We start from the raw sequence: 27,399 nt of genomic DNA, 5'->3' as shown, positions 1-27,399 counted from the left end.
TTATAATGTGCAACTGTGTGACCAATATTTAAAAGTAGATATATTTTTAGTAATATGTATTACATTTACATTTCTAGTAATATTATAAGTTTTGTATGATTAGTTATTTTATGTTATGTATAATCTTTATGTGACAACATTTACAAAAACAATATTATGTGGAAGCCTCTAATTGGACTTTATGATATGTATTTATAATATAATTATATCTTATAAATTAATAAATGTCTGCTGGCTTTCCAATGAAATAAAATAAAATAAAAATAAAATTATTAGTCTCGTTTTCACGGTTATTATTTTGTGAATAATTTATTTAACTTGGTTTTCATTACTCCGGTCTACTATTGAGGGCTATTAATCTTGGTAAAATATCATCGCAGGCCACAGTTAACTTTAGCAGACCGGACGTCCGGTGGTTGTTAGCGATCCGGTGTTGATTCCGGCCCGCCGCCATACGCTAGGCAAACACACGACTTCTGGAGAATATTCCACTTCCGGAGAAGTAAAGCGGAACAGGAAGCTCGAATTGCGGTGTCTGCCATTAACTTGTATTGAATTTTTATTTTATGTTTATTTTTCGAATCGGGCATAAACACGAAAGTGAAATTCGCCTAGTTTTAAAATTGAAAAAAAAAAAAACGCCTTGAACAATTGAAGAAACATGTACGAGGCATATCCAGAAAGAAGAACGTACTGCTTGGCTCTCGTGCTGTGAGAATTTTTTTTCCAAAAGTTCGCAACACTGTTGGTAGTGGGGGGTCTCCTGGACACAGCGAGCACCGGCGATCCTCGTTAGATATCGGCGCTACGCTACAGCCCGTTGTGGGCTCTGGCCTCCTCCAGAATTTGTCTCCATTCGTCCCTGCACCCCGCGGCTCTTCCCCAGTTCGCCAGGCCAATCGCTCTTATGTCACTTTCCATATTATCCAGCCATCTTAATTTTGGTCTGCCTCTGCTTCGTCTGCCTTCCGGAGTGGTATAATAATATTTTTTGGGGTGCGGTTATCATTCATTCTGTGCACATGGCCCAACCATTGTAATCTTCTTATTTCGATGAATTGTGCAATGTTGAGTTCGCCATACAGTGCCTCTAATTCATGATTAAACCGTCTCCTCCACAGTCCGTTTTGGTTGACAGCACCAAATATCTTCCTAAGTATTTTTCTTTCGAATACTAATACCATATTTTCATCTCTTTTAGTCATAACCCAGCATTTGGCACCATATGTAATGACCGGTCTGAGGAGAGTTTTGTAAATAATGGTCTTAGTTTTTCTCGTGAGCAATTTGGATCCCAGATGTTTAAACAAGCCATAATAACATCTGTTTGTAATAGAAAGAACAGATAAATTTCATTTATTTAATAGAAAGAACAGATAAAAGAAATATAAACTTACTAATATGCACACATTGATACATACACATATGCATACACATACAGATATATATACGTATACATACATATATATACATACATATACATACATATAAATACAAATACATACACATACATACATATCGGGCTGTGGTCCCGTGGTAATATTGTGAACTCACGGACCAGAGGTCCCAGGTTCAACTCCAACTCTACCACAACTCGATTTCCATTTTTCCAGCACTAGTTATTTACGATTTTTGGGAAATGGTCTGAAAGTTTATATATTTGAGTAAGTAATAAGAACTAAAGTATTTCTCTTTAATTTTTTAAAAATATATATGTATATATACATAAACATACATATATACTTACATACATATATCGCCTCTTTGCTAAGAACAAGTGTTGTACACTTAAAAGTCACTTTTACAACGTAACATTGACAAATAAAAAATCATAAAAACGAATGTTTTTTTACCTAGGGGTTTTCAATTAATTTCTTTATCTTCATGGTATAAATAAACATCCGTTCATGTTTTATATATTTTTCAATGTTATAAACGTTTAAAAGTGTAAAAGTGTACTTCCTTAAGTGTACTTTAAAATTGAGTTCAAAGAAAAAGAGGCGATATATACAACCATATACAATATATACATACATACATACACACACATACACATACACAAATGCATATACCCACGCGCACACATAAAGGCTCGAATAATGTTTGCAGGCTCTCCCGATGGAGACGATAGTACATATTTGAATTTTTCCACGTTTAATAAGTAGTTCCAATTGTGAACTAAACTTAAAAACACATCATAAAACGAAGGAAACTCTTTTATTTCACTTGTAAGTAAAGGCAATTACTTTAATGGCAATTTTGCGTGATGCTTAGTCACTTGATTCAGACTTAACTTCTTTTGTTCCTGACACCAGTGGTGGTAAAAGTTGTTGTTTGATATCTAAAATCTCGCATACCATATCGTCCATTTGCTCCTGTATAGCATTGTATTGTTTTAATCACCTTTTCGTCCTCGGATATCTCGCACAAAATTTTAATCCGCGTCTCATTAAACGTATCTTTAATGAGGAACTTCAGCCCTACGGGAAATCGGATACAAAAATGTTTTCTTGCGCGCGGTAAAAATTAGTGCATTCAATTGTACAGTAAAATTTTTTTAAAATGTACGAAAAAAAAAAATATTTTAATAAAAACGTACTACTTTGAATGACGTCACTGGTTCATATGAACCATCCCATGATATGAGAGCTTTGAAGGACTTCCGGTTTGGCCACCGTAAACTAACCAATCGGAAGAACTGTCATAGTACAACCTCTGACGTCACACCCGGAGTTATTTCAGAAATACCAAAATTTAAAAAAACCATACCGCTAATAATAAGATATAAAAAAAAATATTTAAAAATTAGGCTTAGTTTTATATTCTATTAACAAATAAAATAATTTTAAAAAGACGCTGAACTTCCTTATTGTATCTAGACGACCGCATCAAGACAAAAACCTTGGTATATTTTCTGGACCGCTAATCGCATTGTTTTCAGGGGTGGTAGTCTGAACGCAAGAGCGCGCGTAAACACATTTTTTACGCGTATTTACGTACTAAATACACGCTAACAGAGCGATCTCTTCGCGCGCCATTCCGTTCAGAATACGAGTCCAGATCACAATACATTATTCATCTCCTTAAATGAGTGGTTTCGCCCGACAGTGTACACATTTACGCTGACTTTAATTTTGATAAATTAAAATTAAAAATTGAAAAATGATTTCAAAGTAGTGTTTTTGTTATTCGATAAAGTATCGAATAATAGAACGTATTTATTCAAACCGTATTCGAAATGGTAATGTTAAAACGTTCGTCGCTTGACGGGCCGGTCCGCTTACTATTGACGCAAGAAAGTAGGTCCGTAGTTTAAAATTTTGATACAAATAAAATAATTCAACCAAAGACACACGAAGGTTTTACGTAAGTGAATGTTTTGATGAATTTATATGATGATAATTATACGTTTCAAAATATAAATGAATAATGTTGTTATGATACGATTACAATTCAACCATGACTAAGCCGGCCAACTTTGTGAAAAGTCAATGCGGGACATTTTTGCGAACAGAGAAGAATATATTTATGACAAGCGGACCCGACAGACGTTGTCCTACATGAACGTTATCTTGCTTGCTATTAGCTGATTGAACAAACATTTTTTTCGTAATTAATTACACACGTTATTTATTTTGGACTATTTAAAGCTATTTATATATTCGCAATAAGGGTTTGTTTTTTGTTTTATCTCCACGTGTGATTAGCTAAGAGGCATTATCGTGCTCAAATCAAAATTGTGCAAAAATCCCTACTCTAGTGCCACAATCTACGGAGAAAATACGTGAATGCGTGTTGATGAAGAAAAGTCAGACAGCGTTTTACCCTAAGCCTTCTAAAATTATGGCACTCAACTCATACTCAACGTGAATTTAGTCATTCTTTAATCGCCAGCCGTGTTTTGATGTGAGTTTGACATTTGATTCAAAACCAAAAGAAAAAAAAGAACCGAGATAGACCAGATCTTGTCTTGAGGTAGTAATTTTTTTATTTTTTTTGTCCTAGCTTTAATTTTATTTCGTTGCATTTTATTTCATTTGTACCTGTATTTAGTATAAGAAAATGTGTTTACCATTGTTGGAATGGACTGTATAAGTCCGTCAATAAATAAATAAATAAATAATAATAACAGAAAAATGACTGTATCGTGAAAACGTGCAAAAACTTTCCGGATAAAAGGAAAAATACTTTTTATTGATATGTAGGTACCTAAGTACTTGTTTATGATTAAATTCCAAAACCAAACATTTTTAATATTCAAATATTGGATTAAATTACTTAGGTAGGTACCTTAGTACTTGTTTGTGGTTGAATTCCAAAACATAAATAAAATCTTTCAAATAATGAATACTTTTTGCAAATGTCAAACTCTACGCTATTTACCGGCAGTGATGCATTCTGTGTAAGAATCCGTTTTTCAAAAATGTATCGAATGTCGGTTAAAATTTTTTGAACATTACTAAAAAACCATTAAAAATATGTTAACATGTAGAAATTGTTAGGTAATGAATCAATTCAGTATCCATTGAAAATATAATCTTTTTTAATTTACAAAAAAAAAAGATTTTTTAAATTTTTTGTGTGTGCATTTCAATCGAATGCAACCCTGGAAAATTGATAAAAACACATTTGTGCTTCTAACATTTTTTCCACTCAATATATTGAAGATGTCATTATTTGTAAACCTTGAGTACGTGAATTAGAAAATTTTGCAAAAAACCGCACGTAAATCTGTCCAGCCATTTTCGAGTTTTTGTGAGACACAATACGGCGATTCATTTATACATATATATAGATAGATAGACAGCACAGAATTAAAAATAGTCCAGAAACCGCATACGCACATCAAACAGAAGGCGACTCAACTACTCATAAATGAGTAGGTTTACGTTTCGACCTATTAGTTTCTTTGTAGACGTCGCGCGTCGCTCAGTACGCAACTCTCGATTCGAATTTAACCATGCCGTGTTGTGTCCTTTTAAACTGTAAAAATACTGCTAGGATTTTAAAGAAACAGGATGCAATCACATTTCATGTGTAATTATTAAATGAATGTGTTTGTCACAAATGCATTACTTATTGAATTATTTTTCCCTCTGTCAGATTGTCGAAGAAACAAAATAGAAATTTGGTAAATGTTGCCAGGGTAGTAAAATTTTTAACCCTACTTTGCTCATATTATAAGAGAAATAATGAAAATTGAACCTTGGTTAAACAACGCCGTGGCCGACCTTATCATTGAAACATAAAATATTATTTAACATGATATAAAAATATCCATGTGTTGTCAAATAAAATATGTTTTATATTTTAAGTGAAAAATTCATTAATTCAATTACTCTTCTTAATGACCCTTTACTTATCTACTCTGTTGTGTCAATCAATGTTTCCGAGTGCACAATAAAAATTTAGAAAAATTAACAAATTGTTTTTTTTTACCTTACATTTGTGTTATGGTTATATTCTTCGCGATCTGGCAATATTCCTCGGTGACTTCAAGTATGCGCGCAGCGAAAGTGTGTCTTAAGTGGGGGAATTTTTGGACACAGTCCGATGTATTCAAATATAATTCTACGCTCCTTCTGGACTATTCTTAATTCTATGATGTCAACCCAGGAATTAAATTAAGGGGATGAGGACTTACGTTTTCCTTCCATTGGCACTTGTATAGCACTCGAATATAGCACTTGGATAGCACTAGATCACCCAATCGTTTTATTAGCACATCACGTTATTTGAATTGATTCGGACACGTTATCTTGGATCGATTTTGAAAATGCGTTTTCCGGCATGTTGTTCGTTGCGATCTAACAAGATGTACTGGTACTTTCTTGACTAGCCTCCGGGAAAGAAAGTGACGTCAGAGACTGCGGAAATCAAAACAAGAACAAGGATTTCAAGGATAGGATCAAAATATACACGAATCCGAAACACACAGAGAACTGTAGGTATTATTTATCCGCTCGAACACAAAAAATATACATAAATACGTATTTATATTTATTTTCTACTAACGCAACATTAATTTGCAATTGTGGGTGTCGTGGTGTAGTGCGGTTCAATTGTGTAACTTGCCATGGTGATTTGGCATAAGTAACTAAATAATAAAAAAAATATTTGACAGATGTCATCAAAACAAAATGGCCGCCACGGGCCGTCAAAATCTACCCGCGGCAGTTGAAAAACTCTTTTATATGTGGATATGTAAATGCAATAATTGATATCAAACTTTCGATTGTGATCATTCAATTTATATTCGAGTATGTACTCCAATCAAGCAATAGCAAAGCATAGCGGGGGTTTTTTTTATATTTCGTATGAAATATAATAGAATAATCAAAACAAAACAATTTAGTGAACATAAATATAAAAAACTAAAAAGTAAAAAAGGAATAAAACATCTCTAAATAAAAGATAACTATAAACATGAGAAAATTTCATGTTCTAAATACAAATATAACAAAGTAAAGTTGAGAATAATTTAAGATACAAAGTAAGAGATTAGTTTTCAACTAGGCAATAATAAAAAAGAAAATTAATGCAACGTAAATACTTTATAAAAAATAAGTTTTTTAGAGCAATAAGAAAACTGAAATTATCTAAATAAAACCTTTAAATTATCAGTTGGTTAGAAAAAAATGCCATTCAGCAATAAATCCACCAATGTACAATTTATGTTATGTCAAACACGTTAAAATAAAGAAATAAAAAACACGTATTCAAGGAAACAAATTCAACATTAATAATGTGTTTAAAAATAAATCCATTACTTTTCTAAAAAAATTATATTGACTGACAATACATTTTTGAAAAACGCATTCATGCATATAGTGCACCTATATTGGCAGAAGAGCAGTTTGACACTTAAAAATAAAATTCCATATTTAAAAATGATTTATTTTATGTTTTGGAATTTAAACATAAAAAAGTACCTACTTAAATTCAATATTTGAATATGAATAAATTTTAATTTTGGAATTAAATCATAAACAAGTACCTAGGTACCTATTTATCTTTCTCGACACAATCAGGCATTTTCTTTTAATTTCTTTTGGTTATAAATGAAATGTCAAGTTCACGTCAAAACTCAGCTGGCGGATAAAGAATGACTTAATTCACGTTACGCATGAGTTGAGTGTCATAACTTTAGAGGGCTCAGGGTAAAACGCGATCTGACTTTTCTTCATTAACACGTATTCCTGTATTATAGTTTATCGAAAAAGCGCTTGCTGAACCAGCAAATGGCAGGCAAGCCAACGTTCCGGCAGGACAGCGTCTGTCGGGTCCGATAGTCAGTAATAAATTATGATTAGCTTCTTCCACGAACGTTGAATAACAAATTTGAATGTTTTAGATATAAAATAGATTTGGTAGAAACTGTAGGAAAACTGGTAGAACCTCATTTATAACAAGTGGTCGGTTTAAATTTCAAAGTAACTATTGTGGGAACAGTGGCGCGCGACGAGTTCTTAATCAGGGTAAGCCCAGCGTTGCCATTCTTCATCAAGTAAAAATTGGTAGATTCTGGAAAAAATATTTATTTATGCATATAAAGATACATATTACAAAAAAATTAAACGTGTCCCCAACTCTATGAGGTCAAGAGTCAAGAGTGGTGTTGAGTAAGGATGCAACATAATGGTAAGTGGAAGCATGTATATTAATTATTTTTCTTCTCTTTCTTATGGTTCCTCTCCCCGATGGAGGTTGGAAATCATCGTTGCGGTTCTTACTTTATTGGCAACTGCCCTGAACAAGAACTGAGTGCTGCAATGGAACCAGTCGCGCAAGTTCTTAAGCCAAGAGATGCGCCTTCTACCTGCACTGCGATTTCTTTCAATCCTTCCCTGTAGAATGACTTGTGAAATTTTATATTTTTCGCCTTTCATCACATACTTAAAGTACTCAAGTTTTCAATTCTTTATGGTCTTCAGTACCTGTTTATCTTTTTCCATCCGTCGGAGAACATTATCGTTTTGGACTCTATCCACCCAGGAGATTTTTAATATTCTCTGTAGCACCACATTTCAAAGGCTTCGATCTTTTTTGAAGTGTTTAGCGTGAGAGTCTGAATTAAAAAATACTATGAAGACGTAACATCGAGCAATGCGCAATCGGAAGTCTAAATTAAAGTCTCTACTGCAAAGAAGGTAGCGCATCCTGAATAAAGCAGTCTCGCGCCATCTTTATTCTGACTGGTCTCTCGCGAGTGATCCAGCCAGCATTCAGCCAGCATCCTGAATATTTATATTGATGAGCTTGCTCAATAACCTGCGCTCCGAGTTTTGAAGTCATTGGGAAAGTTTGAGGCTTTTTTCATCTCTAGCCCTTTATTCAAACTTGCCGTGTGAACTTTGTCCAATAATAGTTGCAGGCTTTCCATACTATCTGCTAGAAGGACAGTATCATCTGCGCGTCGGATATTGTTTATAATTTTTCCATTTATTAATTATTTAAAAATACCAAAAACATAAATTACCACATAAATATAAATTTTAATGGTTCTAAAAAACATCTGAACTACACGTTTAAGAGCATAAACATCTATGCAATGTCTCGCAGCAGTCTCCTGCAATGACCTCTTCCCTTAGACAAAATTTAAACTTGTACACCTCTCCTGAAAATGGCTTTCGTTTTAGAGAACTTAATATGTTTATCCAGGACACTGAACTCTCTCGGGGCCACGAAAGAGGAATATTTCTGATTTGGGTTTCAAATGAAATATCAATCTCACGTTAAAACCGGCTGGCGGTTAAATATTTAATATATTTTTTATCAATATCAATATTGATTTTGAAAAATATGATTATGTGTTCTATACCCATTTCACAAATTTACGTCAGCAAACCCTAAAGCGTAAAAGTGACCATCTTATCTTCATGTATCAAAAATGATCAAGATGCGTTGACTTTGGTGTACCAATGCAGTTCCCTATGCACGATTAGATGCGGAAAAGGAATGCTGATGATCAGATTATAAAAACATTGAAATGTTGTGCACTTACAGCCAATCTACTAAACAAAATGGACCAATCCAGGGACAATTAATTTTCTAGTGTAAAAACACCCTTTTAAATAATAATGTCGGGAATCGAACCCGAGACCTCTTGCATGGCAGGCCAACGCGTTGACCACTACACCACGAGGCCGACGTGATTATAATCCAGGTATTTAATTTTTTTTTTTTATCTTTTTCAATCCTTTCAAAACTCTATCTTGTATTATTTTCTTTTCTCTCCTTTTATTTTCCTTATAACTAAAGGGTTCGAACTGTCAGTAGCGTCACAGTGAGTCACATCTTGCTGGAGGTGTGATTCTATAAAATGCTGCAAACGCCCAGTTGCATTCCACCGGCAACACTACTGACAAGTCCTACTCGTTAGCGTCCACGTCGCGAACCCCGGGCAATGGGATCACACTCATAACGGTGTGATCACAGCAGTTTCTGCGAGTTTCTTGCGCCTGCAAACCAGAACCAACCAGCTAAGGGACGGTAATCCTGACAGAAAAATCCACCAGAGAAGGCAACAGGAAACCACTCTGGTCATCTTTTCCCAGGAATCACTATGGCGAATACATACAATAAGTAGTTGTCCTGGCTGCGGAGTAGCGCAGGACCGAGATGCTTTCGCTGTAGTGATCGCCAACGTCGGGGGATCTGACAAGGCACCTCAAAAAGATAACTAAAACCTCTAATTTTTACCAAGCGAAAGGGAACATCTGTTTTTGGAATTTCCAAAAGCGTTGAATTTCCTCATTCTTACCAAGTTTTTGATTTTTTTTGTTATTTTTTTTTATTAATATAGTAAGGTTAGCACTGCTTATTGGCTCACACGGGACGCACGCCACTGTTTGGAAACGATATCAGTATAAACGAGGCCGTTAGAGGCAAAGTGCTTTTGCTTGTATAGTTTTGGTTCTCAAACTTTAGGGTATATGGCCTCCTTATATTGGGACGTGTAAGCCTCCTCTAATTGGGTAAGCTTTTATTTAAACTTTGGTGCGGATTCAACAATACAAGACAGAAGGATTTCGGCCAATAAATCAAACAAAATACCTAGCTTTTTCGAATACGCTATTTATTTATTTAACTTTTTGTATATTGTCAAATGGCCATTTCTTCCAACTAACCAATAAAACAATAGTTTTATTTTTTATGATTCAAGTCACAAAACATATACAATAGAAAATAAAGATTAAAAAGCTAAAGATATATAAAAACAGAAATAAACGTATTTATATTATTAATATTGAAAGCATTCACTTTGTGGTCCAACATGTTAATAAAATTTGTATAAAACCACTCACCGACTTATCTGTCTACCGGTTTCGATACGTAACCCATCTCTTCGTCAGGACAACAACACTACACCAACATGCAAATACCACTACACACCTTCACCATAGTAGATTTGTCTGCTTTTGACATGGCCAGACTTAAGATTTTCCTCGTCTCACGTTGCCGTTCATTTTCGCCATACATATTTGTTTTACAATTCTTTTACCGTTCTGCATGATCAAACCATCTCAGAGACCCTTTTATTATTTATTTATTTAATTTTTTTTGTTTTTTTACAAAAAACATAATAAAACAGAGTATTAAAACAATAAAGCATAATTACATATCAGTGAAATACATATTAATAGAAAAATAGTAAACAAAAACCCCACAACGGCATGGCCTGTTCGTGGGTATACAAGAAAATGTTAATGAATTTTTGCTCCAGTAATAAATAATGGACAGTTATAATATTTTTGTAAAACATAAAAAAAAAAAAATATTCTGTAAAAGAAAATAAGGTATTTTTTAATATTTTTTATAGTAATTAAAAAAGGAAATAAAAAATATTAAAAAAAAAAACACAAAAATATTTCTTATTATTAAAGGGCAACAAAATAAATCATAGAAAAAAAGAGTTCATATCTTTAATTTGAATCCAGGATAGTGCATGTTTTTTAAAATAAGGAAAATTTGTAATCAGTAAAAAAAGAATTAAAAATTTTTGGGCCTATAAAATATGCATGTCTCTGTGCGAGCCTCGTTTTACAATGTGGTATTTCTAACACACTTTCTAATCTTATCAATTATACCAGACTCAGATTTACACTATCGCCTGATTTCTTCATTCGTAACCCTGTCATACATTGATATTATACACATTCGTCTAAGAGATCGCATTTCAACCGCGTTCACTCGGCTTTCATCCTTCCTCTGCCAGTTCCATGTTTCACTTCCATACATAAGTTTTGGGACTAAAACTCCGTGTGCACTGCCAGTTTAGTTTCGATTGACATATTTTTATTAGCAATTTCTGTGCTTAGTGCGCCGTTTATTTTGTTGCTCTCTCGTTTCAACATTTTTTTCTACCCCTCCAATTAAAAATTAAAAATTATCGGTGTTAAATTTAAGTAGGTACATACAAATGGCGTTCTTCCAGTTTTACTTCTGTGAACAGTGGACATTGGACATGTATGATGATTGTAGTGAATGCAATATTTTAAATGTGGTTATATCTCTTTATGGCCAGAAATCTGGCACAATTCGCTTCTAATTCTGGCCAGCAGCCAGCGGTCTCGCTACCCCAGTTATTTGATGCTGGCTTCGCATTCTGAAGCCACTACTCTTGCATCAGCATATTTATTTATTTATTGTTTCACAGTTTAAAAAAAAACTAGGTTCCTTCCAGCTCCCTAGGCTCAATCAAAAATAACCATCGACGAGCTTCAAAACATGCTAAGCATTTGGGCGATCTCAATGAACAATAATGAACATATTTTTTATTAATATCCCTACAGAGATGAGGTAGAATTTTTTCAAATTCAGGATTATCGATATTCGAGCGTTTTTACAGGGCTTATGACCTGTCATTGGCTGGGTTAAGTGGCCACTTTACGTTTTACAACATTCCCCATTCCGCTTATTAGCGAACATCGACACAGGTAACATTTTGATTTTTGTATATATATCTTATTAAATGAGAAACCATTCACTAGCGTGTTGGAGCACCATCTATGTATTGATATTGAAGTTAATTATTTTTAATTAGCATATTACTTTATTTTATGTATTTAAGACTCTTCCGAGTTAAATTAAGTACTAGTAATCGCCTGCAGATGATTCTGCAATTTATTTATACTTATATTTTGACCAGATCTTATTACACAACATTATTTTTTGGTATGTGTATTTGACAGGTCATAAGCCCTGTAAAAACGCTCGAATATCGATAATCCTGAATTTGAAAAAATTCTACCTCATCTCTGTAGGGATATTAATAAAAAATATATACCTATTCCCCCTCGGGAGAAATCCAGATTTGTGTAAGTACAAAAATACACATACCAAAAAATAATGTTGAATAATGAACATGCCTAAGTTATCGCAGTCATATGTCAACGCGTGTGTAATCTCTAAGTCAACGCTCGTTTTGGTTTGTTTTTAGTTTTCCTCGTAAATAAATACAGTTCATTGGCAAAAAATCGGCGTTTACTTTAAAAATTAATACAATATATTGCATTTGCAAAATAGTAAGGAGTATCTAATACAAAAAAGTGAAAATTAAATTTCAATTACGATGGCAGCTCCTTTTTTTGACATTTGGCTTGCCAACCGCTGGCTAAATGCAATAAATGGCATGATAAATAATTAAAAAAAAGCAGTTTTGCAATATTTTCCATATTTACACCAGTGAAAATCAAATAGGTGATTGCGCAGCAGGATTATACGTCGCGAAACGTAAATATTATGACATTTAATATTAGGTGTTCACGGATGTTCCATTGTAATCGCGAATACAATAAATAACCATGGTTAGAAATTGTTATCACGTCGCTTATTAGCACGTCGATAGTTATTTGTGATTGAACTACTGAAGTGTCCCGGTAAATTCAGGGCACTTAATTAATTTAATTAATTTCTCCAAACTAACGATGTGAGCTGACAATGGATTAAGTAGCCAACAATCTATTAAAAATGTTCTCGGACCAGAGACAATAAACATGTAATAACCCGGACTAATGTGGAAGTCCAGGCATTTACAGGGCTTATGACCTGTCATTGGCTGATTCAAGTGGCCACTTTACACACTGTGTAACATTCACCATTTTGCCTATGTTTGAACATCCATATTTTTTCAATTCTTCCATTTGTTGATTTTAGTGAAGTTAAAGAAATGCAGTCTTTTGTCTACAAAAATTTGGACAAACTCAAATATTGTAATGAAGTCCAAGAAGAAGTTTAAAAATTGAAAAATTGTTTTCAGGCGTTGCCTAGTATGTGAAATAATTCAGTCAGAAGAATCTCTTCACAACAATAAAGGTTTCAGCTCTTTAACTTCACTAAAATCAACAGATGGAAGAATTGAAGAAATATGGATGTTCAAACATAGGCAAAATGGTGAATGTTACACAGTGTGTAAAGTGGCCACTTAAACCAGCCAATGACAGGTCATAAGCCCTGTAAATGCCTTGACTGCCATATTCCCTTATTTAAGGTATTTTTCATCCCTGTTGTAATTTGTTAATCTTAATGACCCCCGAGGGGGTGAAATCCAATCTTTTGTCTACGAAAATTTGGACATACTCAAATATTGTAAATGTATAAATATTTACTCTTAACCTATGAATAGAAAAAAATATCTTAAAAAAAGGGTCATAAAGCCTAAACTTCCATATTCCCTTATTAAACACGTTTTCCTTCCCCGTTTGAATAAATATTATTCGACGGTTGTTTTATATTCCACAACAATACAATATTATACAATATTCGAGGCAATTTGATTAGCTTAGCCTTATCAGGCCGAATTAGCTATAATGCATCATTCAACCCCCAAGTGCGTGACGTAGTCAACCCTTCACCGACCGCAGCCACTTCTAGCTGGCCCATTTGCCACTGCCAATTATTAACCTTCGAGCGGCAGCAACAGGTTAACAATTCTCATGTTATTTAAAGTTTTGTAATCTGCCTAACGTGAAATTTTGTGAGCGTAATATGAAAATAAAAGAGATTTAGTTTAAAGGGTTTTAAATATCCCATCTGGCCATTTATGTTCGAGGTTTTTGTAATGGTTCTGTGAGGTTTCCTTTTGATTTATTGATTGTGGAACGCGCGTGATGTCACCATGGCTGTTCAACGTGTATATCGATAACTGCATGAAAAAACTGAAAGGCGTAAGAATGGGAGCAAAATTGGGTGATTTAACTGTCAATTGTCTTTTGTATGCTGACGATGCCGTGCTTCTTGCAGTTCGAGGAACTGCAATTCTTGGTAACAAAGGTCTACGATGTATGCGAGGGAAGCGATTTGCTGATGAATGTCGATAAATCGAATGTGATGGTTTTTTGAAAGAAACGAAAGTATGACTAAATGTGAAATCACTGTGAATGGGATTACACTAAAACAGGCATTTGTGTATCTGGGAAGTATGTTTCCTGGGGATGGAATGACTGAGAAAGACATTGTAAGGTGGGTGAGTGCCGGGAACAGAGTGAACAGTGCACTGAAATCAACCTTGGCAAATAAATGTTTGTCGCAAGAGGCCAAATTAGCAGTTCACAACGGAGTCCTGGTCTCGACCCTGATGTATGGGAGCGAAGTATGGACTTGGAAAAACAGGGATAAAGGTAGGCTGAATGCTGTCAAAATGCGAATGTATGGTTAAACTATGTACGATAGATGCACAAATGTTGGGATCCGTACATTATGTAAGGCTGAGACAAGCATTATCGACAAAATCAAAAAAGGAGCTCTGCGCTTGTTTGGACATGTAGAACGAATGGACAGCGAATACAGAAAAACAGAAATAGAGGAAGACTGAGAAAGACATGGCATGACCAAATCCAACAAATACTTGAAGGTGGACATGCCAAAAGTCGGAATAATCGTCGCGCGTGCATGAGAAGATGTATGAATGTAGAAGAAGCGAGATCTGTATACAAAGATAGAGTGATGTGGCGTTCTATGCTCTCTGCCTACCCTTACGGGGTAACAGCGTGATGGTTTGTTATTGTTGTTGTTGTAGTGTGTTCATATGTTTTCATGTAAAGGATCTTTACCGACAAGCCATTTTAATTGTATTAATATTTTTCTTTATTTACTATTTTTTTTCTCATGTATCTCTATAATAATGTATAAACTTATATGTATGTATATGTATGCGTGTATGTTTTCATATGTAAATTTTTAAAATATTTTTCTATGTACCATATACCTATGTTGGTACATTTCCTGATTTTTACTTATTATTGTATCTTATAGCTTTTCCTGTTATCTTTAATTTTAACTTAATTTACATACTCATGTTTCACTGCTGCACTTGAATGTAGTTTCTAAAATATGTAAAAGCCCATTGGGCGTGTAAATCAATAAATAAATAAATAATTGGCTTGGTGAGTCCTGCAAAAAAAAATAAAAAATGTTCTAATGAAAAAAAGAAATGTGTCGGTACTCTTTTCTTTTAATTTTAATTAAAATTAATGCCTGAACGATTATCGTCAGTCAAATTTCGACGGTCAATTATTATTTTCGGCTACCACATGTTATATTGACGTCGAAATATGGATGGAAAAATATTCCGCGGTTAAATGTCACTCATCGAAAATTGGCTGTCAAATATCGACTCGCAGTGTAGCCGAATTTACAAAACTTAATAAAAATGATGTAGCGATAATTTATGACCTAAATGTTATCAATATTATACCGATAATTTTTATTTTTCTGTCACAATAAATATTAGTAAAAATGACAGGTGATATTCTGTATCAACATTTCGATGGCCGATTATTTTTTTAGGTGTAACCAGTAGCGGCGTTAGGGTAGAGCGCGGTTGAGCGACCGCCCAGGGCGCCAGATATAAAGGGGCGCTGAAGGAGCCCCATTTAATCCTTTCGCTCATCGAGCGAGTCCAACTTATTCGTAAATTTCCTAAATCTAGCGACAAACTCGTTATAGTGGCAACACTAAATGTCTCTAAACATAGTATCTGCTGTTCATTTTACCGGGAATCCCCGACCATAGACAAAACATGGCATACCTGACTGCACCCCGGACGTAAGTCATGTAGTACAAATTTCACTGACAATACGATTTGTTGGCTTATCATCAGATGACGATAAAATATCAGTAAAAGAACATTTCATAGAATTTATATCACTGTCAATGAGTCGACTGGTGAAAGACTGACTAAAGTTACTATTGATGTTTTAAATAAACGTGGACTGGCATTGAACAGTTGTAGGGGTCAAGGTTATGACAACGAGGAAAATATGAAAGCTAAAAATAGTGGGGTGAACCCCCTTTGGAAAGGGGAATTCTGGACCTGAATCCTTGAGCTATTTATGTTCCATGTGGTTGTCATAGCTACAATTTGGTACTTTGCAATGCCGCCAAATCGTCCGTAAAATCAGTCACTTTGTTTGGGGTATTTTAGAGGTTATTCGCATTATTATCTTCTTCTGTTCATCGATGGAAAATTCTAATGGATACTATAACAAAGCTCAGTGACACGCGTTGGGAAGCAAGAATAAGCACTGTCAGAGCAGTCCGTTATCAAATTAGTGCCATTCATGATGCTTTAATTTTTTTGGCTATTGAAACTTAGAAAACTAATGTTCAAGTTTCTCATGAGGCTACTACTCTAGCCGAACAGTTAAAAGATTTCAGCTTCATGGTTTCATTGGTGGTTTTGTATGACATACCTTTTCAAATTAATGTCGTCAGTAAATCTCTACAATCAATAGACATGGATCTCGTTAAATGCACAGAAATGTTGAAAAAATGCTTCGGTTTTATGGAAACTCTAGAAATACAGGTTTTAAAGGGGTGGAAGATAGGGGGCGTCGTAGAAATCCCACCCTGGGTGTAACGTATAGCCTTAAAAACTTATAAACTCTTTGGTTTTGTTAGCAGGACATCTAGTGACTTTACTAATATGTTCACGGTTAAAACACTATATTGCTCACTTGCTCGTCCTCTTTTAAAATATGCCTCCGTGATCTGGTCTCTCTTCTATGAAGGCCGGATAAATCATATCGAATTGGTACAATATCGATTGATAAAAAAAGAAGCATGGATGATTGGCCTCGAGAGGGGAGACTACACTTACGGAGAAATGGAGTCAATGTTCAAAATCTCAAGTCTACAAAAACGTAAAAATAACATTGAATACATATTTATGTTTAATTTGCTGAATGGCTTAATTGATGTACCATCGGCACTGGAACAAATGGCGTTCAATGTTCCGATCCACCGGTTGCGAAATAATAGTGTGCTGTTCCTCGATCAACACAGCACAAACTATGGCTTGCATGCACCAATGTCCCGATTGTGTCATACTGCAAACTCGTTATAAGATCTGGACTTTTTTGGTGTAAGTGGTAAAATTCACTAAGATAGACCGGATTTTGTCTTGAGGTAATATTTTTTTTTGTCCTAGCTTTAATTTTATTTAGTTGTATTTTATTTTATTATTGCCTGTATTAATTATAAGAAATTGTATTTACCATCGTAAGCATGGACTGCAAAAGTCTGTCAAATAAATAAATAATTAGCCAATGTAATCTTTAAAAAAAATCTTAAATGTTCAAATATGTCTAATAAAAGTATGGAAAAGTAGCATTTTGTTATTATTGTTGTTCACCCAGTTTAACTTAAGCAGAAAAATAAGAAAATCTACTAAAAAGGTCAGTCCGTTCATTCCATTTCCTTGTAATCCATTTGCGCTGTGACATTTACAAATTTAATATACCTACTGTCGAGAACCAGCTCACGCATTGCCATTCTGAGATAATGATGATCATTGGTTTGTATGTTCTAGATAATTACCTAGATTATTTCATATTCCAATATTCAGGATTTTTGACATTTGTGCAATAATATTTACACACATGTCCACCCTCATTCCATTATAACACCCACTCATCCACCCTCTCACACACTTACACTCACACAAACACACTAGCATGTATTGTACGAGTATTTCATGTATTTCTGTGGATATCTGTCATTGGTTTTATTCTCTGTATATTTTATTTGTTATTTTTTTTACATGTATTACTGTTGATATCACCAATAAATAAAATTTTAAAAAAACCTGCTGATGGTTATGCCTGTTGGAAGGGCTACCGCTATGCTGAACAACATCGCTCTGGATGTTGATCTGTTCCATGTATCCGAAGGGGTTTTCCGGAGCAAGATTCTCCTACTATTTTGACAAGAGTCTCTCTAAATGTATATATGTAAGTCTTAAATTTTAGTTTGTAATTTTATTTTATTGAAGTAAACGGCACATAATGCCTTTCACATATAAGTTACCAATACAATTAAATATACACACATGTAAGCATAATTATAAGTAATACAGAGCATTTAAAATAATATTATTAATTAACAAATTAAGAAAGTCTAAAAAAGACAAACCGTATAAAATAATAAAATATTACTCGTTTTAGAATTATCGATAAAAAAAGATAATTTGGTATTAGAAATACATTGCACCAGTTGAAAAAAAAGCTAAAAAAACAAATAAGAATAACATTAAACGAAAAAAGAAATAAAATATACGTTTTATTATTTAAAACTAATACTAAGGTAAATATTATATATTTATTTATAAAAATGAAGAGAAGAAATATTTTGTACTTATAAATTAAATCAAGAAAAGAAACGAAAAAAGAAAAAAGAACACTAATAAAGAAATTTAAACAATTTTTAACAATAGTAACAAATAGTTACCTAGAACTAATACCAATGAAATACAGGAGAAGAGCCGTTCTATATGTACTGAATTTCATGTGCAATGAGTCACCAACGTCCTGGTACTCATTGCCTGGAGTGTGAAGTCTATTGATGACTGCATTTTTACCATATGATGTCGAAGTATTGTTGCCACAGTATTGGTAGGTTTGCCGAGTTGTCCTTTTCGGTACATTAAAATTAATTAGTGATAAATGTATTTATTATTTAAAATAAATTTATTGAATTGAATTATATTGTATCCCAGCTTTATAAGCACGCCCTATTGTTGATGAAATAAATAATTAATAATTTAAAACCGCTTATTTTTAACACGTGTCAGATTGATTAGCTTGTTACGAAAACATTCGAGAATGTATGTTAATAAGTTCCCAGCAACCCTTCTTAATTTCCACGGCCTGAGCATTATTTAGGTCGGGTAATTTTTCATCTCCTCGAACATTAATTTATAGAACCAGTTGGTACTGGCGTTGTGGAACTACTAAGGACATTAAATATAAAAGGCTAGAACTGTTTCCTTGGTATATGTATTGATATTATTTACTCCTTCTGGTCTATTCTTAATTATATGTAATAATCACAAAGTGAGTGCTTTAAATATAAAATTTATAAAATAATAATTATCTTTTCTTGTATCCATCATTATTTCTAGCACGGATTCTGGATTACAACATACAACACCATCAAATCTGATCGTCGAATTTTTCTTGGGAAACATTTCTATAAGCTGATTCCTGAAAGTATATACAGGTGGCCGGAGAAGTGACGTCCAAAGAAAAAATATAGGTGCCTCGTGTCAAGGGGTATTTGAATCACCCCCATGTATGTTCCGCGATATAACAGTTTTTGAGTTATGATTTTTTAAATTGGTTTTTGGAAATTTTCAACCGGATTGGTTTTAATCAATTTTTTTTTAGTTTGTGGAATGTTTTTTAAAATTTTTTTTTGCATTAAGATGCAAAAATAAGTTTCATTTAAATTGTGCTTCAAAATAATCAGCTTCGTAACATTAATAAACTCTTAAAAAATTTTGACCTATAATTGAGAATTTACGTTTGAGCGAGTCAAACTTGAATTTTCAACTTTAAATGAAAAATCTAAAAAGGCAATTTCATTGTTTTTAGATAACTTTGAAAACTGCTCTAGACTTTCAGCTTTCATAATAATATAAAAAAATATAACCTAATGGGCCATTATTTGCTGAAATCAGCCTTCAAAGATACTGAGGCGGAAAATTCCCAAGATGGTAATTTGATTAAAAAAATAAATCATTGCATTTTTTATCATTTCCAATGCTAATTATGATGGAAATTGTGTAAAGTAACAAAAAATGTAAGAAAGCTAAGATCTGGATATTTTAAGTTTAATCATGAATGTTTTCTGCGAAATGTTTTCGGACATTGGGTTAATAATAATAATAATTATGAATAACTTATATAGCGCCATTTTCGTAATATAATACCTCAGGGGCGCTTTACAAAGTGATTATATAAAGATATAAATTTAATTTTAACTTTTTAATTTAAGAAAAATAATGTACTTTTTCATATTACTTTTCCACCACATGCCAAGAATTTATTCAAATGAGAGAACAAGTGGGTTTTAAGTTTCTTCCGAAACATCACTTCACTCTCACAGTTTCTGATTTCTGCTGGGAGAGCATTCCATGCCGTAGGGCCTGTGACCGCAAATGCACGTTCGTCGAATTTAGTACGCTGTTTGCGTAGAGGCATAATAACATTTCCTTTCGACGTAGATGTAGCTGATCTAAGCGTAAGACGTCTGTCAGCTAGTTCATCTGGAATGCAGAGTTCCCTTAGATATTCTGGAGCAGAGTTGTGCAGTGACTTATACATAAGCCAACAGAGTTTGTATTCCACCCTCTGTGGAAAACGTAGCTAGTGCAATTCCAGAAGTAGTAGAGTAATATGACTAAATTTAGAGATTCCAAAAATAAGTCTCGGTGCAGCATTTAATACAGCCTGTAGGCGAGTCATTTTGTTCATTGGTAAACCTGCGAAGATACCATTACAATAATCGACTCTAGACACTACAAACGCATTTATAAATTGACGGGCGGCTTCAACTGGCAAATTTTTGCGTATGCATTTAATTTGTCTCAGCTGGTAGAAGCATGAACTTATCGTTCTACTAATTTGAGCGTCAAGAGAAAGGTCAGAATTAAGGATGACTCCCAGTAGTTTAACGGTGGGTTAAGCGGTACTCCTTATATCGGGTAGTGCCGTATCCTGAATCAAATTCAGTCGTCTGGCTGAAACCATCCATAGTTGTTCCGTTTTAGATGGATTAAGTGTTAGTCTATTTTCAGCCATCCAGTTTCCTATTTTCTCAATGCATTCATTAATCAAATCAACAAGCACATTTCTCTCGCTCGGTTTACAATAAAAATAAATGTGCGTATCATCTGCATAGCAGTGAGACCACAATCCACATTCTTTGATAATAGTCTCTATATCTTTGGTGTACAGGAGATAGAGGAGTGGTCCGAGTACTGATCCTTGGGGTACTCCAGTAGACACCTTAAAGTTGGATGAGCTATTACCCATTTGGTTGTCATTAATATGCATATTTTGAGTAATTTATTAAACTAATTCTGTATTATTTGGTGCTAAATTGTATCAGACAAATAGCGCATAAACGCGAATAGTTATTTTATTCTCATACATTGTAATATTATTAATTTATTTCGTGTTTTCATAGTACGCTTACACGAATCGGCGCGGTCAGTAGCTGTAGAGCTCGCCTTTAATTTTCCGTAGTAAAATCGAGTCGCTGCGGAGTTTTATAGTGCCGGTGTAAAATGTATATAATAATATGGAAAAGGGTGGGGGCGGCATTGGGGAGGGGGTTGTCGATCGGTTCGTTCAGATACCATACACGACAAGTGAAAAAGTTCAAATAGTTTGCAGGGGTGGCGTAAGGTAAACGTGTTTTATTTTGTACAATATACTCGTTTATTGATTTTGATCTAAAATTATTTATTTATCTATACATTAACGGTTCAAAGAACCTTTTTTAAAAAAAAAAATACAGAAATAATCACAGCAGTTCGCAATAAACATGTAGTACATAGTGAAATAATAGAATAATTTAAACAAAAAAAAATTGTGAACATATAATACAAAAAGCAAAAAGTATTTTTTTTTAAATCGGGTTGTGGTCCTGTGGATAGTGTCTCGGACTCACTGACCAAAGGTCCGTGGTTCGAATCCCACTCTGCCCCAACTCGATTCCCATTTTCTAATAGTGAGTTATTTACAACTCGTTGAAAATGGCCCTCAAAATGAAATATTTGGGTAAATCATAAGAAAGCAAATATTTCTTTTTTTAAAAAAAAAGAAACATTACAGCTCTTCTTCTTCTTTTTATGATTCCTCTCCCTGATGGAGGTTGAAAATCATTGCTGCAATTCTTAATTTATTGGCAGCTGCCCTGAACAAAGACTGAGTGCTGCAATGGAACCAGTCACGCAAGTTCTTAAGCCAAGAGATGCGCCTTCTACCTGCACTGCGTCTTCCTTCAACCCTTCCCTGTAAAATGATATATTTTTCGCTTCTCATCACATGCCCGAAGTACTCAAGTTTTGTATGGTCTTCAGTACCTCCTTATCTTTTTCCATCCGTCTAATATAATAAGCTCATGTGTAATACCCACTATTCTGCCGGTTTTAGTTATTTTACTCCACAAAAGTCAACAGATGGAAGACTTGAATGTGTGTAAAGCGGCCACTAAAACCAGAAAATGACAGGTCATAAGCCCTGTAAATGCCTAGACTTCCATATTTCCTTCCCAAAAATGTTTCCCATCTCTGTTGCAACAACTTAAGATCTAAATAACTCCTTAGGCAGGAAATCTAGCCTGTCTGCAAACATTTGGACGCATTCAAGCATTGTATATTTATTTTATTTTCTCATTTAATACCCAGTGTGCAAGGACGATATACATATGTCAGAATTAAAAAAATATTAATCAAAATTGATACATATTTTCAGGCTTTGCGTTGCTTGAGCTGAAATAATTCGATCAGATCGTTACCCGTATCAATAAAGGTTTCAGCTCCTTAACTTCACAAATTTCAACAAATGGAACAGTTGAAGGAATACAGATGTTCAAACATAGGCAGAATGGTGAATGTGGCACAGTGTGACAGATCATAATCCCTGTCAATGCCTCATATTCCCTTCCATAAAATATTCTTTTTCTCTGTTGTAATATATGGATATTAATAACTCCCTAAAGGGTTGGATCTAGTGCTTGCCTACAAAAATTTAGATAGCCTCAAAATTTTGTTGTTAAATTAAACTAAATTACATTTTTTCATTTTCCTAGATCCACCCCTTCGCCGTACATAATAACGTAAGGAAATGCGTGTCAAAAACTACCCTTCTTACTTCGAACAGCACCACCCCCGCCAACTTTGAGGTCGATTCTTTCCATGTTCTTAGAATTGTTTTCATTAAAAATCAGTGTGAAGTCCATGCGTGGGAGTTGCCTTAATCAAATGACTCCTAAAAGATATGAATGATAGGCGATTTATTTTTGTACGAGCCTACGCGGAACGGAAATAATGGGTAGATGTAAATAAACTACTCCGACATGTTTTGTGGGTTTTGGAAAGACCGTGACTTTCAACATCCATTGAAAACAACACCATTGATTGAAGTTAGAAGTGGTGAAAAAAAAATAAAACGGTTATTTTAAAACAGTTCGAAAAAGCTAAAGCTTACTTAGTTAAAAATCAGTTCTTTTTCGGAAACAGTTGTAACAGTCTTAATTTTTTTTTATTGTTCTTTTGTACCTTGTGTTTATATAATCCTTAATAAATAAATATAACAAATACTAGATATAACATAACATAGATTTATTGAATTTATTTAAGGTTCAATTTTATGACTCTCACTTGCACCAGTAAAGGTTTCAGCTCAGACTTCCATATTCCATTCTTTAATATGCTCTTCATCTCTGTTGTAATATGTTATATATTTATAAATATGTTATTTATAACTCTCGTTTTATTTATATATTTATTTTACAGAAACAAACAGTCAACAATTATATAATAACGTTAAAAAAATACGGTTTAAAGACAGACCAGCAAAGTTATCAAATAAAAATCATACATATTAAATTGTGGTACAGCAAAAGGGTGTGTTTGTGTGTATTTGTATGATAGTAAGTGCAGAGGTGTGTTTGTGTGGGAGTAAGTGTTCTGGAGTGTGTAAGCGTGAGCATTATTAAATAGCAAGTGCGAGCGTTTTGCAGCCAGAAAGAAAGAGTGTTAATTTATTTTTAAATAAATTAAGGGGCATGTTAAATATATAAACAGATGAAAAAAATCATTATAGTTTGAGTAAGAACGATAGAGGAAAGAGTGTTGTGCATAGTTAGTGCTACAGACTGGCAGATGGCAGATTTTTATGCCCCGATGTCCAGAATGTATAGATTGGTTAATTCGTCTGACAACTTGGAATTCTTTGGGATAGATCTTCCAGCTTTTCGTAGATCTCTTTGTCGCTTAAACAATGTGGGATGAAGAGGGATTGGCATGTGTTAGTTCTAAGTTTTTTTACGTTGATCGTGTTCATGAATATATTGTATGCCATTATTTTATTGTACTTGTTTGTCTTTGCTACATAGTTTTATGTTATTTTTGCTATGTTTCTTCATATAACAGTTGTAATTGGCTTAGGCCGAATATAAATATAATAAATATATAAATAGTAGTATATAAACCGACCAGTGATAGGTCATGAGCTCTATGAATGTCTAAATTTCTACATTCCTGTTATTCATTACGTCTCTATTGAGATATTAGTCGAATAAAACATGAACTTACTTGGCTTTATCCATTCGTCAATCTGTATACAATCTGCCTTTATTATCCACATTTTGACAGTCACTTTAAAATTTGTGAATTCATTAATTATACTAATGGACGACGAAAGCAATTTGTGCCTCCGTTTTAATGGAAAAGTCGGAAAACTTTGTCGACTGTATTGTATTTAATTTACCTCGCGAGAACAGAAGATTTTAGTATTAAATAAAAAAAATCCCTTAAAAGTTTTGTGTGAAACAGAATCATAACCATCTTCTTCTTCTTCAGCTTTGTTCTCTCCACTGCTGAATGGCGGCCTCTTCCAACATCTCCATTCCTTCCTATCACCCGCTTTCATCATCTTCGTTTTACCGGCAATAGAGGCAATGTCGTCGACCCATCTTTTCTGTGGCCTTCCAACACTTCTTTTGTTTGCCCATGGTCTCCATTTTATTATTCTGGGTGTCCACCTGCCATCATTTTGTCTCGCCAAATGTCCTGCCCACTGCCATTTCAATTTCGCTGCACGATCCATGATATCCACGACTCCGGTTCGGCGCCTTATTTCTTCATTTCTTACTCTGTCTCTTAGACATTCACCGAGCATTTGTCTTTCCATGGATCGTTGCGTGCATTTTAATTTCTGGCTACTTTTTGTGTTACAAACATGGTTTCTAGTCCGTTTGTTGTTACCGGCAATATGGGCGATTTATACATTTGTCTTTTTAAGCATAAAGGGATATAACATATCTTTATACAAATAAACATATCTTTATACATATTACATACAAATAAAAGTCTAGGTATTAACAGAACTTATGACCAGTCATTGGCTGGTTTAATTTATATATTTGTTTATGCATACATTTCATATTTTACCAAATGGCACAAAAACACTCCTAACATTAGTATGCCTAATGTTGCAATCGGTACCTATATGGGCAAATGCCTGTTCTTAGAAACCGATTTGTTGCGGCAAATATGGATATCGAACATTCACATATTACAACAGTGATGAAGAACATTTTAGAGAAGGTAATATAGAAGTCTAGGCATCTACAGGGCTTATGACCTGTCATTGGCTGGTTTAAATGGCCATTTTACACACTGTGTAACATTTACCATTCTGCTTATGTTCAAACATCCACCTTTTTTCAACTCTTCCATCTGTTGACTTTTGTAAAGTAAAAGAGCTGAAACCCTAATCATGTGGGTCAGATTCGTTGTTTCAGCCGGATGCGTGTAAAGTGTGTAAAGCGGCCACTTGAACCAGCCAATGACAGGTCATAAGCCCTGTAGATGCCCAGACATTATATATCACCTTCTTCAAAGTGTTTTTTATCTGTGTTGTAATATGTACATATTTTTTTGACCCAGTGGGCTTAAGAGTTAATTAATTTAATTCACGATGCTGTATAATTATTTTGTCGGCCTCGTAGTTTCATGGCCAGCGCGTTTGCCTACCATGCGAGAGGTCTCGGGTTCGATTCCAGACATGGTTGATGTGAAATATTTATTTAAAAGGTGTTTTCCACACTAAAATATTTCATACTACCTGGACTGGTACCTTAAGAGTGAGACTGATCATCTTACATTCATGTAACAAAAATTGATTTTGTACCAATGCAGCGCCTTATGCACCATTAGGTGCGGAAAGGGAATGATGATGATTTATAAAATATTATAAAAGATTTATAAATGATTCAATGGAAATGCATAATATTTAGATTACAATCCTTAAAAAACATAAATGTCGTAACAAGAAGAAAAGCGTTTATTTATTTATTAACATAAAAAATAAATGTATTCTTTGTGGTCAAAAATGCGCCTAATGTTTATTGATAAAATGAAAAAAGCTAGGATAAAAAAAAAAAATTCTCACGGATCATTTTTGTTACGTGAAGGTAAGATGAGCAGTCGAAAATCTTTATTTATTTTTTATTATCTTTTTTTGACTATTTCTTTTATAATTTTGAGAACCAATTTTATAAATTATTTTTTAAAAATAAATTTCTTACTCAAAGTGGCAACTTAGGCCAGCCAATGACAGGTCATAAGCCTTGTTAATACTTGGAGTTCCATATTCTCTTTTCAAAACGTTTTCCCTCTCTGTCGCAACAAATGTAAAATGAATAAATAAAAGATAAGGCAAAAAAATCTAAAATTCTCAGAAAGGAATCAGCATGTAAAAATAACTATTTTGTAGTGAATACTCGTATCAAAATTTATTATAAATTACTTGGAAAATATAATGAATCAAAGACGTTATATTCGCTGCTTTGCACATAAAAGAGATTTAAATAAAGCAGAATGACTAGCGTAGGTAATGATGGGGCAAGTTACGACGGAAAAAATAAAGATTTGTTCAAACATTTTGTAGAATAATTGTCTGAATTTCGTCTATGCAGATGACTCGTAGAAAAGGTAATACATTTCCAAGGCACAGCCCCTTTCGTCTGGGTCGTATTCGCCTTTGATTTCGGGCTACTTTGCCTTTGATTTTGAGTACTAATATCGTTATAGCGGGGCAGAGCGGGCAGAATACTCGGGGTATTTTGTTCAGAAAAACTTAACTCTTAATACGTACTCGGATACACGGGTACATAAGGGTTGAAGGAAGTTTGAAATTAAAGGGGTTTATATGAAACTGGTGAAAATCTGGAAGAATCGCAGTATAACCATTAACACCAAAAAGAGATGGTGAAGGCCTTGGGTTTCTCAGTGTTCATGTATGTGAATCTGAAAAGAAAAAAATAGAAACTTTCGAGATGTGGTGTTGGCGGCGAGTGCTGCGGATTCCGTGGACAGCCAGA

Source organism: Micrasema longulum, unplaced genomic scaffold, assembly GCF_059751315.1.
Source record: "Micrasema longulum isolate JH-2025_06_02 unplaced genomic scaffold, ASM5975131v1 h1tg000114l, whole genome shotgun sequence".
Lineage (NCBI taxonomy): Eukaryota > Metazoa > Arthropoda > Insecta > Trichoptera > Brachycentridae > Micrasema > Micrasema longulum.
Note: the sequence above shows the minus strand (reverse complement) of the source record.